This window comes from Pseudophryne corroboree, chromosome 1 (assembly GCF_028390025.1).
Source record: "Pseudophryne corroboree isolate aPseCor3 chromosome 1, aPseCor3.hap2, whole genome shotgun sequence".
NCBI lineage: Eukaryota > Metazoa > Chordata > Amphibia > Anura > Myobatrachidae > Pseudophryne > Pseudophryne corroboree.
Window position 1 is genome coordinate 197,596,714 of NC_086444.1, and position 17,439 is coordinate 197,614,152.

Below are 17,439 nucleotides of genomic sequence, written 5' to 3' on the forward strand. Positions count from 1 at the left end.
ACAATGGCTACATTTAGGGCAGTACGGATGGTGTAATGGTTAGCATTACTGCCTCACAGCACTGAGGTCATGGGTTTGATTCCCACCATGGCCCTAACTGTGTGAAGTTTGTATATTCTCCCCGTACTTGCGTGGGTTTCCTCCGCGTACTCCGGTTTCCTACCACAACCCAAAAATATACTTGTAGGTTAATTGGCTCCTAACAAAAATTAACCCTAGCGTGAATGTGTGTGTACATGTGGTAGGGAATATAGATTGTAAGCTCCACTGGGGCAGGGACTGATGTGAATGGACAAATATTCTCTGTAAAGTGCTGCGGAATATGTGTGCGCTATATAAATAACTGGTAATAAATATATAAATACATTTAGCATAGAGGTGGTTACTGTTGACAATGTGCTGCTTTTTCTGTTATAAGTATATATACTCTATGTTGTCTATGTGCAGCTATGTTGTTAATTGTTCCCACGTGCTGATTGGTAAATTGTTGTGGGGGGTGGTTTGCTTCTGGTATCTGTGGTGCCACGGGGGTGACTCCAGTTACTTGTAATCCCGGCTGCAACATGACTTGGTCTTGAAAAAGGTCCATGCCAGGACCGAAATGTCGACCTCTTACTTCGTCATGTGAGTGTTGATTAAAATAATTTTTTCTACAAGCAAGTCTAGTGAGTGCTTCCCTACTGAAAATGTTATATATATATATATATATATATATATATATATATACCGCAACTACCACCTGGGTGGAAGGTGCACTTACGCCCAGAAATCAGTCTCTGAATTCACTTGTAAATTCAATATAATTTTATTCAGGTTCACTGTTGATGCCGTTTTTCATCGACGTTTCGGTCCATGTGAGGACCTTTATCAAGATTGGCACTTAAAACACCTATACAATCAGAAACAATTAAAATTAATATGTATAAGAACCCAGATTATTCAACACCAGCACCACCAGTGCCTCCCAGGCCCTATGGACTGTCACCAAACAGCAAAATCGTGCTTTAAAAAATATCTCAATCCATGTGTGATTTAGAGACGCCTCCACCCTTAGATATCACCTTACACTGAGTAAATATTCTTTCTCAACAAGTAGTTACCTGGACAACATACCAGATCACACTGATGTACTAGATAGCTTTTTCAACATAGTGAAGATGCTGCAAGAAATGATAACCTATTAGATAAATTACAAATAACTAAATGGTATAAGGCAAACACCTAAGGCCACCCATTGAAAATCATACCTAGTCATTTATAGGAACAGCACATGGCAGCTGAAGGCTCAAAGCATATTTCAAACACTAAATCTGTAATTAAAAGGCAAAAAAGAAATGATCACCAACCATAGTCCTATGTCAGAGAGTAGCTGCAGGAGAACCATACTCACTGTTCAAGTGTCCAGAGCCAAATGAGAGCTGCATGTAGTTCAGCCTCAGCTGACAGCTATTTAAGGATCAACCACAGGAAGTGCCAATTAAAAAAATTATAATAGACTAAACCACGCTTCAAAAGATTGCTGCTCAGAGATCACAACCAGACCCACTGAGTAAATGCTACAAAGCCTACAAGACAGGCTAATGATGTATCGCTAGGATAAGCGACTTAAATATGGGAAAATTTTGTAGTTTAACGTGGCAAAAGCCGGAGACGCGTCTTTTGCGTTCCACCGGCAGGAAGTCCCTGCGTTCCACTCAGCGGAAGTACCGCTACTCTGCGTTCCACCGGCGGGAAGTCCCTGCGTTCCACTCGAAGGAGAAGCCGTTGCTCGGCTCACCAACGGACTACATACTCATAGAAAAAAAGTGTAACTAGATGAGGGGTGCTCACAAATGGCGAACATCCACCCGGGTTAGAAGTTCAATAAACCAGTCCGCACATAACTTGAGAGAACGTGGGGATCACAACTACTATCCGCTTAGCCGGAAGTGACATCATACACTATACTGGGCTAGCCCATGTGGAGGCTGTCAATCACCAGAAACGTCACGTATATGTCAATAAGAAAATAGGATAATAAGAGGGCCCCAGATCCAATGACCACACTCACCCAATACATCTAAACCGACATACATCTAGTCAATAGAACATATTGAATACTACATTAGTATAATATTATAGCAAAAAAGTTTTAGTGATAATAGGTGGTCAAGGGTACAGGGGGTGGTGCGATCATTGGATTCAATGAGCCCTCATGACATGTCAAGGACCTGGGATGGCTCCGGGAAACATAAAAAACATATAAAACATAAGCAAAGACACATAAATAGATGCCCTTACTTTCTTAATCACTATACATAGAAAAAACATACATAAAAAACATAAAACATAAAACATAAAAACACAAGTTCAGACCCACTCCTTATATGATAATCATATCAGAATGCCCTTCGTCCTCAAAACACAAGACATCTTCAATAGAATCCAACATCCGAAAAGGAATTGGACTCTAAAGAAAAATGTTAAGGGGGTTGGCCTCATTGAGGCCCCTTGGAGACACCGTGTTGAGTTTGTGTATCCAAAAACTTTCCCTCTGTTTGAGCAATAGGGTACGATCACCTCCACTTGTGGGTGGAGGTACCCAATCGATAAGCTGGCACTTCAGGGCAGATACTTGGTGTCTAACTGACACGAAATGTCGTGCTACGGGTTTATCAGAAGAACCCACATTAAGGGCCGTATGTATAGATGACCGATGGTTGGCCATCCGGTCGCGAAAAGGACGCGTCATCAATCCGACATAACATAACCCACATGGGCATTTTAGAAGATAAATAACGTGGTCCAATCGACAGTGTAGATGATACCTGATAAATATTTTTTTCCCTGTGTGGGGATGATACAAAAAGGAACCAGTGATCATGGATCTGCACGTAGTGCACCCCCCGCAGGAAAAGCTGCCAGGTTTGGCCTGCATAAGCTGGATGTGGGACTTGTTCTGTTCGGGGAATGTCGTGGGTCTCATTAACAATTGTTTTAGGTTAGCCCCTCGTTTATATGCAACCATGGGAGCTGGTGTTTTTAGGAACGGCAAATTGCTGTCAGTGGCTATTATTGGCCAATGTTTCCGTAGGGCTTTTCTAGTGGCATTTGTAGAACTATCAAACTGAGTGGAACAGATCATACGATTATTGCGAGTAGCATTTCTAACCTGTTGTCCGTTAAAAATGCTATTCGCTTTATTGAGGCAACGTGTAAGAATACCTCTAGAGTACCCTCGCTCAAGAAAGCGAGAAGTAATTTCAGTACATTGCTGGTCTTTGAGTGTTGGGTTGGAATTGATCCTAATAGCTCTGAGATACTGGGATATGGGCAATCCCTCTTTAAGAGCTGGGGGATGGTGGCTATTTGCGTGCAGCGTCAGATTGCGATCCGTAGGTTTACGGTACATGGAGGTGTCCAGTCGATCACCAGTTCTGGTGATGCTGACATCCAGGAAATTGATATTAGTGGCAGATACGGAGTATGTGAACTTGATGGGACTATCTAATGCATTCAATTGGTTCACCATGTCAAGAAATTCAGACTCTGTGCCTTCCCAAAGCAAAAAGACGTCATCGATGAACCGTTTAAAGAAAGCAATCTTGTGCCCATATCTAGGCAGCAAATGAGTATTTTCATAATGCGCCATGAACAAATTTGCGTAAGCGGGGGCCAAATTAGACCCCATCGCAGTTCCGGCAATTTGGAGAAAATAATCATTTTTATACATAAAGTGGTTGCACGTCAGAACCAGTGAGGTCAATTCCAACACAAACTCGGTGGGGTAATCTTTGCAGGGAGAGCTGGAAAGGAATTTGCGTATAACTTCCATACCTTGATGGTGTGGTATGACGGTATAGAGGGAACCTACATCCATTGTAGCCAAAAGAGTATGTTCACTAAGTTTGGTAAACTTACGTAGATGTGTAAGGAAATCCCCAGTGTCCTTTAAGTAACTGTCAGTTTTTAGTACCAAAGGCTGTAAGATACTGTCAACAAAGATAGCAATCGGCTGTAACAAAGAGCCTTCCGCGGCAATAATGGGTCTGCCGGGAGGATGAACTAATGTTTTATGAATCTTAGGCAGTGTATATAGGATAGGACACCTTGGTGAATTAGTAGTCAGATAATTTAATAGGTCCTCACTAATATACCCCTGCTCAAAACCTAACTTCAGAAATTGGTCGATCCTAGATTTAATTTTGGGAACCGGATTGGTGGTTAATTTCTGGTAGGTCATATCATCTGATAATTGTCGGTTGATCTCAATGTCATAGTCTGTCCAATCTTGGACGACTATTGCTCCTCCCTTATCCGCGGGACGGATGACTATATTAGGAGAATCTCTTAGTGTTTTAAGTGCTTTCCTCTCAGCTGTGGAAAGATTATCAAACATTTTTTTAGGAGGCGAGATCTCGGAGTCTCTTTGGACTAACCGTAAATAGGTTTTGATGCTAGGGTTAGAGGATGGAGGATCGAATGTCGATTTAGGCCTGAATTCTGATTTCTCTTTATTAGTGGGTTTATTAGCAAAGAACTCCCGCAAACGGAGGGAACGGCCAAATTTATACTGATCTATTGTTTTTGAAATGAATTAATTCTGCACGTAGGAACGAAAGATAAACCTCGTGCAAGGAGTTTAGTTTCAGCTGGACTCAATTCTACACTAGATAGGTTAAAGGCATTGTTACTTATTGTCTCCTCCTCCCTCTTCTCTTGGTACCCCCCTCTCCTCGGGTGCGGTCTGTGCCGCTTCTTAGTACCCTGGAGCGGGTGGAGGAAGCCTCTCCTCCTCGATCTAAAAAACGAGTAGAGTCATTATTTCCTTCGTAATAATCAGTATCTGAGGTAGAGGCGGAGGAAGCAAAATCATAGGCGAATGGTTGGGCCCTTCGTCTAGTGTATTGTCTATTCTGACGTTCACTAGTATTATTTCCAAGTAACCAGCGATATACTGTATGAGTTTGGTAATCGTTGGTTACAGTGGACAATTTCTTCCGTTTGAAAGAAATTAGATCACGCTTATAGTTGTCCACCTGTGTCTGTAGGCGTTCGATCCAATTCTGGGTCTTGTCATTCTGCAGCACGGCGGTGTGGGACTTGATGGTAATATCTACTTCAGTTGACAATTTCTTTAACTCAATGCCAACTTCCTCCACTACCAAGGTCATGAGGTCAAGCGAACATTTGTTCAATACTCCACACCACCGGCTGCAGAAGACAGGGTTGTTTCTTCCCAATGTTGGAACATTTGAGATACGGAAACCTCGGGGGATTTGCTTTCTCCTGAGGTATTCCGACAAAAATTGACCATGTAAAGTCAAATCAACCTCTCTTTGTTTGTGTTTAAGCACTTTGTAAAATAAATCCACAGGAGTTTCAGCTGGTAAGGCCTCAAACTCTAATTTATCGAATAATAGTTTTTCAGTGTCCTCGTCAGTAAACGAAACTATACCAGTCTCGGCTTGGGCCAGTAGGCCATCGTCCAACAAATATACCCCACTTTGAGTCATAACACTAATTGACTGAAAATTTGAACAAGGGTTATGGTTAAGCTAATGACATACTAAACATGAAACGACAAACAGAACATATAAGATTCCCAGATGTAATGGTGGTGATCGGTGAAGAAGTCCAATCCGGTGTGCTGGATGGGTGTCAGGAAGTAAGAACTGCAAATAGTAGTTCAAACAAACATATCCTTGGAAAGTCCTGCACTCTCATCAATATATGGTAACGACGGCGGGTGCTCCTAATGACCAAAGAGGCCACCAATATACCGCAACTACCACCTGGGTGGAAGGTGCACTCACGCCCAGAAATCAGTCTCTGAATTCACTTGTAAATTCAATATAATTTTATTCAGGTTCACTGTTGATGCCGTTTTTCATCGACGTTTCGGTCCATGTGAGGACCTTTATCAAGATTGGCACTTAAAACACCTATACAATCAGAAACAATTAAAATTAATATGTATAAGAACCCAGATTATTCAACACCAGCACCACCAGTGCCTCCCAGGCCCTATGGACTGTCACCAAACAGCAAAATCGTGCTTTAAAAAATATCTCAATCCATGTGTGATTTAGAGACGCCTCCACCCTTAGATATCACCTTACACTGAGTAAATATTCTTTCTCAACAAGTAGTTACCTGGACAACATACCAGATCACACTGATGTACTAGATAGCTTTTTCAACATAGTGAAGATGCTGCAAGAAATGATAACCTATTAGATAAATTACAAATAACTAAATGGTATAAGGCAAACACCTAAGGCCACCCATTGAAAATCATACCTAGTCATTTATAGGAACAGCACATGGCAGCTGAAGGCTCAAAGCATATTTCAAACACTAAATCTGTAATTAAAAGGCAAAAAAGAAATGATCACCAACCATAGTCCTATGTCAGAGAGTAGCTGCAGGAGAACCATACTCACTGTTCAAGTGCCCAGAGCCAAATGAGAGCTGCATGTAGTTCAGCCTCAGCTGACAGCTATTTAAGGATCAACCACAGGAAGTGCCAATTAAAAAAATTAACATAGACTAAACCACGCTTCAAAAGATTGCTGCTCAGAGATCACAACCAGACCCACTGAGTAAATGCTACAAAGCCTACAAGACAGGCTAATGATGTATCGCTAGGATAAGCGACTTAAATATGGGAAAATTTTGTAGTTTAACGTGGCAAAAGCCGGAGACGCGTCTTTTGCGTTCCACCGGCAGGAAGTCCCTGCGTTCCACTCAGCGGAAGTACCGCTACTCTGCGTTCCACCGGCGGGAAGTCCCTGCGTTCCACTCGAAGGAGAAGCCGTTGCTCGGCTCACCAACGGACTACATACTCATAGAAAAAATGTGTAACTAGATGAGGGGTGCTCACAAATGGCGAACATCCACCCGGGTTAGAAGTTCAATAAACCAGTCCGCACATAACTTGAGAGAACGTGGGGATCACAACTACTATCCGCTTAGCCGGAAGTGACATCATACACTATACTGGGCTAGCCCATGTGGAGGCTGTCAATCACCAGAAACGTCACGTATATGTCAATAAGAAAATAGGATAATAAGAGGGCCCCAGATCCAATGACCACACTCACCCAATACATCTAAACCGACATACATCTAGTCAATAGAACATATTGAATACTACATTAGTATAGTATTATAGCAAAAAAGTTTTAGTGATAATAGGTGGTCAAGGGTACAGGGGGTGGTGCGATCATTGGATTCAATGAGCCCTCATGACATGTCAAGGACCTGGGATGGCTCCGGGAAACATAAAAAACATATAAAACATAAGCAAAGACACATAAATAGATGCCCTTACTTTCTTAATCACTATACATAGAAAAAACATACATAAAAAACATAAAACATAAAACATAAAAACACAAGTTCAGACCCACTCCTTATATGATAATCATATCAGAATGCCCTTCGTCCTCAAAACACAAGACATCTTCAATAGAATCCAACATCCGAAAAGGAATTGGACTCTAAAGAAAAATGTTAAGGGGGTTGGCCTCATTGAGGCCCCTTGGAGACACCGTGTTGAGTTTGTGTATCCAAAAACTTTCCCTCTGTTTGAGCAATAGGGTACGATCACCTCCACTTGTGGGTGGAGGTACCCAATCGATAAGCTGGCACTTCAGGGCAGATACTTGGTGTCTAACTGACACGAAATGTCGTGCTACGGGTTTATCAGAAGAACCCACATTAAGGGCCGTATGTATAGATGACCGATGGTTGGCCATCCGGTCGCGAAAAGGACGCGTCGTCAATCCGACATAACATAACCCACATGGGCATTTTAGAAGATAAATAACGTGGTCCAATCGACAGTGTAGATGATACCTGATAAATATTTTTTTCCCTGTGTGGGGATGATCTGTTCCACTCAGTTTGATAGTTCTACAAATGCCACTAGAAAAGCCCTACGGAAACATTGGCCAATAATAGCCACTGACAGCAATTTGCCGTTCCTAAAAACACCAGCTCCCATGGTTGCATATAAACGAGGGGCTAACCTAAAACAATTGTTAATGAGACCCACGACATTCCCCGAACAGAACAAGTCCCACATCCAGCTTATGCAGGCCAAACCTGGCAGCTTTTCCTGCGGGGGGAGCACTACGTGCAGATCCATGATCACTGGTTCCTTATTGTATCATCCCCACACAGGGAAAAAAATATTTATCAGGTATCATCTACACTGTCGATTGGACCACGTTATTTATCTTCTAAAATGCCCATGTGGGTTATGTTATGTCGGATTGACGACGCGTCCTTTTCGCGACCGGATGGCCAACCATCGGTCATCTATACATACGGCCCTTAATGTGGGTTCTTCTGATAAACCCGTAGCACGACATTTCGTGTCAGTTAGACACCAAGTATCTGCCCTGAAGTGCCAGCTTATCGATTGGGTACCTCCACCCACAAGTGGAGGTGATCGTACCCTATTGCTCAAACAGAGGGAAAGTTTTTGGATACACAAACTCAACACGGTGTCTCCAAGGGGCCTCAATGAGGCCAACCCCCTTAACATTTTTCTTTAGAGTCCAATTCCTTTTCGGATGTTGGATTCTATTGAAGATGTCTTGTGTTTTGAGGACGAAGGGCATTCTGATATGATTATCATATAAGGAGTGGGTCTGAACTTGTGTTTTTATGTTTTATGTTTTATGTTTTTTATGTATGTTTTTTCTATGTATAGTGATTAAGAAAGTAAGGGCATCTATTTATGTGTCTTTGCTTATGTTTTATATGTTTTTTATGTTTCCCGGAGCCATCCCAGGTCCTTGACATGTCATGAGGGCTCATTGAATCCAATGATCGCACCACCCCCTGTACCCTTGACCACCTATTATCACTAAAACTTTTTTGCTATAATATTATACTAATGTAGTATTCAATATGTTCTATTGACTAGATGTATGTCGGTTTAGATGTATTGGGTGAGTGTGGTCATTGGATCTGGGGCCCTCTTATTATCCTATTTTCTTATTGACATATACGTGACGTTTCTGGTGATTGACAGCCTCCACATGGGCTAGCCCAGTATAGTGTATGATGTCACTTCCGGCTAAGCGGATAGTAGTTGTGATCCCCACGTTCTCTCAAGTTATGTGCGGACTGGTTTATTGAACTTCTAACCCGGGTGGATGTTCGCCATTTGTGAGCACCCCTCATCTAGTTACACATTTTTTCTATGAGTATGTGGTCCGTTGGTGAGCCGAGCAACGGCTTCTCCTTCGAGTGGAACGCAGGGACTTCCCGCCGGTGGAACGCAGAGTAGCGGTACTTCCGCTGAGTGGAACGCAGGGACTTCCTGCCGGTGGAACGCAAAAGACGCGTCTCCGGCTTTTGCCACGTTAAACTACAAAATTTTCCCATATTTAAGTCGCTTATCCTAGCGATACATCATTAGCCTGTCTTGTAGGCTTTGTAGCATTTACTCAGTGGGTCTGGTTGTGATCTCTGAGCAGCAATCTTTTGAAGCGTGGTTTAGTCTATGTTAATTTTTTTAATTGGCACTTCCTGTGGTTGATCCTTAAATAGCTGTCAGCTGAGGCTGAACTACATGCAGCTCTCATTTGGCTCTGGACACTTGAACAGTGAGTATGGTTCTCCTGCAGCTACTCTCTGACATAGGACTATGGTTGGTGATCATTTCTTTTTTGCCTTTTAATTACAGATTTAGTGTTTGAAATATGCTTTGAGCCTTCAGCTGCCATGTGCTGTTCCTATAAATGACTAGGTATGATTTTCAATGGGTGGCCTTAGGTGTTTGCCTTATACCATTTAGTTATTTGTAATTTATCTAATAGGTTATAATTTCATGCAGCATCTTCACTATGTTGAAAAAGCTATCTAGTACATCAGTGTGATCTGGTATGTTGTCCAGGTAACTACTTGTTGAGAAAGAATATTTACTCAGTGTAAGGTGATATCTAAGGGTGGAGGCGTCTCTAAATCACACATGGATTGAGATATTTTTTAAAGCACGATTTTGCTGTTTGGTGACAGTCCATAGGGCCTGGGAGGCACTGGTGGTGCTGGTGTTGAATAATCTGGGTTCTTATACATATTAATTTTAATTGTTTCTGATTGTATAGGTGTTTTAAGTGCCAATCTTGATAAAGGTCCTCACATGGACCGAAACGTCGATGAAAAACGGCATCAACAGTGAACCTGAATAAAATTATATTGAATTTACAAGTGAATTCAGAGACTGATTTCTGGGCGTGAGTGCACCTTCCACCCAGGTGGTAGTTGCGGTATATTGGTGGCCTCTTTGGTCATTAGGAGCACCCGCCGTCATTACCATATATTGATGAGAGTGCAGGACTTTCCAAGGATATATATATATATATATATATACACTGCTCAAAAAAATAAAGGGAACACTTAAACAACACATCCTAGATCTGAATGAATGAAATATTCTTATTAAATACTTTGTTCTTTACATAGTTAAATGTGCTGACAACAAAATCACACAAAAATGATCAATGGAAATCAAATTTATTAACCCATGGAGGTCTGGATTTTGAGTCACACTCAAAATTAAAGTGGAAAAACACACTACAGGCTGATCCAACTTTGATGTAATGTCCTTAAAACAAGTCAAAATGAGACTCAGTAGTGTGTGTGGCCTCCATGTGCCTGTTTGACATCCCTACATCGCCTGGGCATGCTCCTGATGAGGTGGAAGATGGTCTCCTGAGGGATCTCCTCCCAGATGTGGACTAAAGCATCCGCCAACTCCTGAACAGTCTGTGGTGCAACGTGGCATTGGTGGATGGAGCGAGACATGATGTCCCAGATGTGCTCAATTGGATTCAGGTCTGGGGAACGGGCGGGCCAGTCCATAGCATCAATGCCTTCATCTTGCAGGAACTGCTGACACACTCCAGCCACATGAGGTCTAGCATTGTCTTGCATTAGGAGGAACCCAGGGCCAACTGCACCAGCATATGGTCTCACAAGGGGTCTGGGGATCTCATCTCGGTAACTAATGGCACTCAGGCTACCTCTGGTGAGCACATGGAGGGCTGTGCGGCCCCCCCAAAGAAATGCCACCCCACACCATTACTGACCCACTGCCAAACTGGTCACGCTGGAGGATGTTGTAGGCAGCAGAACGTTCTCCTTGGCGTCTCCAGACTCTGTCACGTCTGTCACATGTGCTCAGTGAGAACATGATTTCATCTGTGAAGAGCACAGGGCGCCAGTGGCGAATTTGCCAATCTTAGTGTTCTCTGGCAAATGACAAACGTCCTGCATGGTGTTGGGCTGTAAGCACAACCCCCACCTGTGGACGTCGGGCCCTCATACCACCCTCATGGAGTATGTTTCTGATCGTTTGAGTAGACACATGCACATTTGTGGCTTGCTGGAGGTCCTTTTTCAGGGCTCTGGCAGTGCTCCTCCTGTTCCTCCTTACACAAAGGCGGAGGTAGCGGTCCTTCTGCTGGGTTGTTGCCCTCCTACGGCCTCCTCCATGTCTCCTGATATACTGGCCTGTCACCTGGTAGCGCCTCCATGCTCTGGACACTACGCTGACAGACACAGCAAACCTTCTTGCCACAGCTCGCATTGATGTGCCATCCTGGATGAGCTGCACTACCTGAGCCACTTGTGTGGGCTGTAGACTCCGTCTCATGTTACCACTAGAGTGAAAGCACTGCCAGCTTTCAAAAGTGACCAAAATATCAGCCAGAAAGCATAGGAGCTGAGAAGTGGTCTGTGGTCACCACCTGCAGAACAACTCCTTTTTTGGGGGTGTCCTGCTAATTGCCTATAATTTCCACCTGTTGTCTATTCCATTTGCACAACAGCATGTGAAATTGATTGTCAATCAGTGTTGCTTCCTAAGTGGACAGTTTGATTTCACAGAAGTGTGATTGACTTGGAGTTACATTGTGTTGTTTAAGTGTTCCCTTTATTTTTTTGAGCAGTGTATATATAATTCCCTTCCTGGATGCTGCAAACATATACTCGGTGTGCTGAATCATCACTATATCCAAGTGCTAATCACTGGACTGTTATTATATACCACTGGTCCTGTATGCAATTCAGTTTATCAAGCCGTGGAAGAGGTTTCAGACTCTATTTTTTCGGTTTTTAATCCTTTGGTCCTGATCGCTGCCAGCTGCTATGGATCTTCTATTTCTTTAAATGGTGGCGCACTGTCCATTTTATTTCCCAGGGTTTCAATTAGTGATGAGCACCGGAAATTTTTTGGGTTTTGTGTTTTGGTTTTGGGTTCGGTTCCGCGGCCGTGTTTTGGGTTCGAACGCGTTTTGGCAAAACCTCAACGAATTTTTTTTGTCGGATTCGGGTGTGTTTTGTATTCGGGTGTATTTTTCAAAAAACCCTAAAAAACAGCTTAAATCATAGAATTTGGGGGTCATTTTGATCCCAAAGTATTATTAACCTCAATAACCATAATTTCCACTCATTTTCAGTCTATTCTGAACACCTCACACCTCACAATATTATTTTTAGTCCTAAAATTTGCACCGAGGTCGCTGGATGGCTAAGCTAAGCGACCCAAGTGGCCGACACAAACACCTGGCCCATCTAGGAGTGGCACTGCAGTGTCACGCAGGATGGCCCTTCCAAAAAACACTCCCCAAACAGCACATGACGCAAAGAAAAAAAGAGGCGCAATGAGGTAGCTGTGTGAGTAAGATAAGCGACCCTAGTGGCCGACACAAACACCTGGCCCATCTAGGAGTGGCACTGCAGTGTCACGCAGGATGGCCCTTCCAAAAAACACTCCCCAAACAGCACATGACGCAAAGAAAAAAAGAGGTGCAATGAGGTAGCTGTGTGAGTAAGCTAAGCGACCCTAGTGGCCGACACAAACACCTGGCCCATCTAGGAGTGGCACTGCAGTGTCACGCAGGATGGCCCTTCCAAAAAACACTCCCCAAACAGCACATGACGCAAAGAAAAAAAGAGGCGCAATGAGGTAGCTGTGTGAGTAAGCTAAGCGACCCTAGTGGCCGACACAAACACCTGGCCCATCTAGGAGTGGCACTGCAGTGTCACGCAGGATGGCCCTTCCAAAAAACACCCCCCAAACAGCACATGACGCAAAGAAAAATGAAAGAAAAAAGAGGTGCAAGATGGAATTGTCCTTGGGCCCTCACACCCACCCTTATGTTGTATAAACAGGACATGCACACTTTAACCAACCCATCATTTCAGTGACAGGGTCTGCCACACGACTGTGACTGAAATGACGGGTTGGTTTGGACCCCCACCAAAAAAGAAGCAATTAATCTCTCCTTGCACAAACTGGCTCTACAGAGGCAAGATGTCCACCTCATCATCATCCTCCGATATATCACCGTGTACATCCCCCTCCTCACAGATTATCAATTCGTCCCCACTGGAATCCACCATCTCAGCTCCCTGTGTACTTTGTGGAGGCAATTGCTGCTGGTCAATGTCTCCACGGAGGAATTGATTATAATTCATTTTAATGAACATCATCTTCTCCACATTTTCTGGATGTAACCTCGTACGCCGATTGCTGACAAGGTGAGCGGCGGCACTAAACACTCTTTCGGAGTACACACTTGTGGGAGGGCAACTTAGGTAGAATAAAGCCAGTTTGTGCAAGGGCCTCCAAATTGCCTCTTTTTCCTGCCAGTATAAGTACGGACTGTCTGACGTGCCTACTTGGATGCGGTCACTCATATAATCCTCCACCATTCTTTCAATGGGGAGAGAATCATATGCAGTGACAGTAGACGACATGTCCGTAATCGTTGTCAGGTCCTTCAGTCCGGACCAGATGTCAGCATCAGCAGTCGCTCCAGACTGCCCTGCATCACCGCCAGCGGGTGGGCTCGGAATTCTGAGCCTTTTCCTCGCACCCCCAGTTGCGGGAGAATGTGAAGGAGGAGATGTTGACAGGTCGCGTTCCGCTTGACTTGACAATTTTGTCACCATGTAGTGCTCTGATTTCAACAGATTGACCACCCGTGAATCCTTGTTAAGCGAATTAAGGGCTCCATCCACAAGTCCCACATGCCTAGCGGAATCGCTCTGTGTTAGCTCCTCCTTCAATGTCTCCAGTTTCTTCTGCAAAAGCCTGATGAGGGGAATGACCTGACTCAGGCTGGCAGTGTCTGAACTGACTTCACATGTGGCAAGTTCAAAAGGTTGCAGAACCTTGCACAACGTTGAAATCATTCTCCACTGCGCTTGAGACAGGTGCATTCCACCTCCTATATCGTGCTTAGTTGTATAGGCTTGAATGGCCTTTTGCTGCTCCTCCAACCTCTGAAGCATATAGAGGGTTGAATTCCACCTCGTTACCACTTCTTGCTTCAGATGATGGCAGGGCAGGTTCAGGCGTTTTTGGTGGTGCTCCAGTCTTCTGTACGTGGTGCCTGTACGCCGAAAGTGTCCCGCAATTCTTCTGGCCACCGACAGCATCTCTTGCACGCCCCTCTCGTTTTTTAAATAATTCTGCACCACCAAATTCAAGGTATGTGCAAAACATGGGACGTGCTGGAATTTGCTCAGATTTAATGCACACACAATATTGCTGGCGTTGTCCGATGCCACAAATCCACAGGAGAGTCCAATTGGGGTAAGCCATTCTGCGATGATCTTCCTCAGTTGCCGTAAGAGGTTTTTAGCTGTGTGCATATTCTGGAAATCGGTGATACAAAGCGTAGCCTGCCTAGGAAAGAGTTGGCGTTTGCGAGATGCTGCTACTGGTGCCGCCGCTGCTGTTCTTGCGGCGGGATTCCATACATCTACCCAGTGGGCTGTCACAGTCATATAGTCCTGAGCCTGCCCTGCTCCACTTGTCCACATGTCCGTGGTTAAGTGGACATTGGGTACAACTGCATTTTTTAGGACACTGGTGAGTCTTTTTCTGAGGTCTGTGTACATTTTCGGTATCGCCTGCCTAGAGAAATGGAACCTAGATGGTATTTGGTACCGGAGACACAGTACCTCCAACAAGTCTCTAGTTGGCTCTGCAGTAATGATGGATACCGGAACCACGTTTCTCACCGCCCAGGATGCCAAGGCCTCAGTTATCCGCTTTGCAGCAGGATGACTGCTGTGATATTTCATCTTCCTCGCAAAGGACTGTTGGACAGTCAATTGCTTGGTGGAAGTAGTAAAAGTGGTCTTACGAGTACGACTTCCCCTCTGTGATGACCATCGACTCCCAGCAGCAACAACAGCAGCGCCAGCAGCAGTAGGCGTTACACGCAAGGATGCATCGGAGGAATCCCAGGCAGGAGAGGACTCGTCATAATTGCCAGTGACATGGCCTGCAGGACTATTGGCATTCCTGGGGAAGGAGGAAATTGACACTGAGGGAGTTGGTGGGGTGGTTTGCGTGAGCTTGGTTACAAGAGGAAGGGATTTACTGGTCAGTGGACTGCTTCCGCTGTCGCCCAAAGTTTTTGAACTTGTCACTGACTTATGATGAATGCGCTGCAGGTGACGTATAAGGGAGGATGTTCCGAGGTGGTTAACGTCCTTACCCCTACTTATTACAGCTTGACAAAGGCAACACACGGCTTGACAAATGTTGTCCGCATTTCTGTTGAAATACTTCCACACCGAAGAGCTGATTTTTTTGGTATTTTCACCAGGCATGTCAATGGCCCTATTCCTCCCATGGACAACAGGTGTCTCCCCGGGTGCCTGACTTAAACAAACCACCTCACCATCAGAATCCTCCTGGTCAATTTCCTCCCCAGCGCCAGCAACACCCATATCCTCCTCATCCTGGTGTACTTCAACACTGACATCTTCAATCTGACTATCAGGAACTGGACTGCGGGTGCTCCTTCCAGCACATGCAGGGGGCGTGAAAATGGTGGAAGGCGCATGCTCTTCACGTCCAGTGTTGGGAAGGTCAGGCATCGCAAACGACACAATTGGACTCTCCTTGTGGATTTGTGATTTCGAAGAACGCACAGTTCTTTGCTGTGCTTTTGCCAGCTTGAGTCTTTTCATTTTTCTAGCGAGAGGCTGAGTGCTTCCATCCTCATGTGAAGCTGAACCACTAGCCATGAACATAGGCCAGGGCCTCAGCCGTTCCTTGCCACTCCGTGTGGTAAATGGCATATTGGCAAGTTTACGCTTCTCCTCCGACAATTTTATTTTAGATTTTTGAGTCCTTTTTTTACTGATATTTGGTGTTTTGGATTTTACATGCTCTGTACTATGACATTGGGCATCGGCCTTGGCAGACGACGTTGCTGGCATTTCATCGTCTCGGCCATGACTAGTGGCAGCAGCTTCAGCACGAGGTGGAAGTCGATCTTGATCTTTCCCTATTTTTGGAACCTCAACATTTTTGTTCTCCATATTTTAATAGGCACAACTAAAAGGCACCTCAGGTAAACAATGGAGATGGATGGATACTAGTATACTTATGGATGGACGAGCGACTGCCGACACAGAGGTAGCTACAGCCGTGGACTACCGTACTGCGTCTGCTGCTAATATAGACTGGATGATAATGATATAAAAAATATATATATATCACTACTGCAGCCGGACAGGTATATATTATATAATGACGGACCTGCTGGACACTGTCAGCACTGCAGACTCCTAAAGTAAGCTACTAGTATCAAGAAGATAGAAAAAAAAACACCACAGGTAGGTGGTATACAATTATGGATGGACGAGCGACTGGCGACACAGAGGTAGCTACAGCCGTGGACTACCGTACTGCGTCTGCTGCTAATATAGACTGGATGATAATGAGATATAAAATATATATATATCACTACTGCAGCCGGACAGGTATATATTATATAATGACGGACCTGCTGGACACTGTCAGCTCAGCACTGCAGACTCCTAAAGTAAGCTACTAGTAGTATCAAGAAGATAGAAAAAAAAAACACCACAGGTAGGTGGTATACAATTATGGATGGACGAGCGACTGCCGACACAGAGGTAGCTACAGCCGTGGACTACCGTACTGCGTCTGCTGCTAATATAGACTGGATGATAATGATATAAAATATATATATATATCACTACTGCAGCCGGACAGGTATATATTATATAATGACGGACCTGCTGGACACTGTCAGCTCAGCACTGCAGACTCCTAAAGTAAGCTACTAGTATCAAGAAGATAGAAAAAAAAACCCACCACGGGTAGGTGGTATACAATTATGGATGGACGAGCGACTGCCGACACAGAGGTAGCTACAGCCATGGACTACCGTACTGCATCTGCTGCTAATATAGACTGGATGATAATGAGATATAAAATATATATATATCACTACTGCAGCCGGACAGGTATATATTATATAATGACGGACCTGCTGGACACTGTCAGCTCAGCACTGCAGACTCCTAAAGTAAGCTACTAGTATCAAGAAGATAGAAAAAAAACAAAACACCACGGGTAGGTGGTATACAATTATGGATGGA

At 44.2% G+C, this 17,439-nt stretch overlaps 3 long non-coding RNA genes across 3 annotated transcripts; 1 reads left to right on the forward strand and 2 right to left on the reverse strand.

Annotated features, from left to right (window-relative positions):
• Positions 1-786: 786 nt before the first annotated feature.
• On the reverse strand, positions 787-1,310 carry LOC135050237 (uncharacterized). The gene is made up of 3 exons (XR_010241580.1): positions 1,248-1,310; positions 1,101-1,160; positions 787-889 (listed from the first exon to the last, which is right to left on the reverse strand). It is a non-coding gene; the product is annotated as an uncharacterized LOC135050237 (long non-coding RNA).
• A 4,511-nt stretch (positions 1,311-5,821) lies between these two features.
• Positions 5,822-6,345, reverse strand: LOC135050272 (uncharacterized). Its single transcript, XR_010241590.1, has 3 exons — positions 6,283-6,345; positions 6,136-6,195; positions 5,822-5,924 (listed from the first exon to the last, which is right to left on the reverse strand). It is a non-coding gene; the product is annotated as an uncharacterized LOC135050272 (long non-coding RNA).
• A 3,340-nt stretch (positions 6,346-9,685) lies between these two features.
• On the forward strand, positions 9,686-10,209 carry LOC135050301 (uncharacterized). Its single transcript, XR_010241598.1, has 3 exons — positions 9,686-9,748; positions 9,836-9,895; positions 10,107-10,209. It is a non-coding gene; the product is annotated as an uncharacterized LOC135050301 (long non-coding RNA).
• The last annotated feature ends 7,230 nt before the right edge of the window (positions 10,210-17,439 follow it).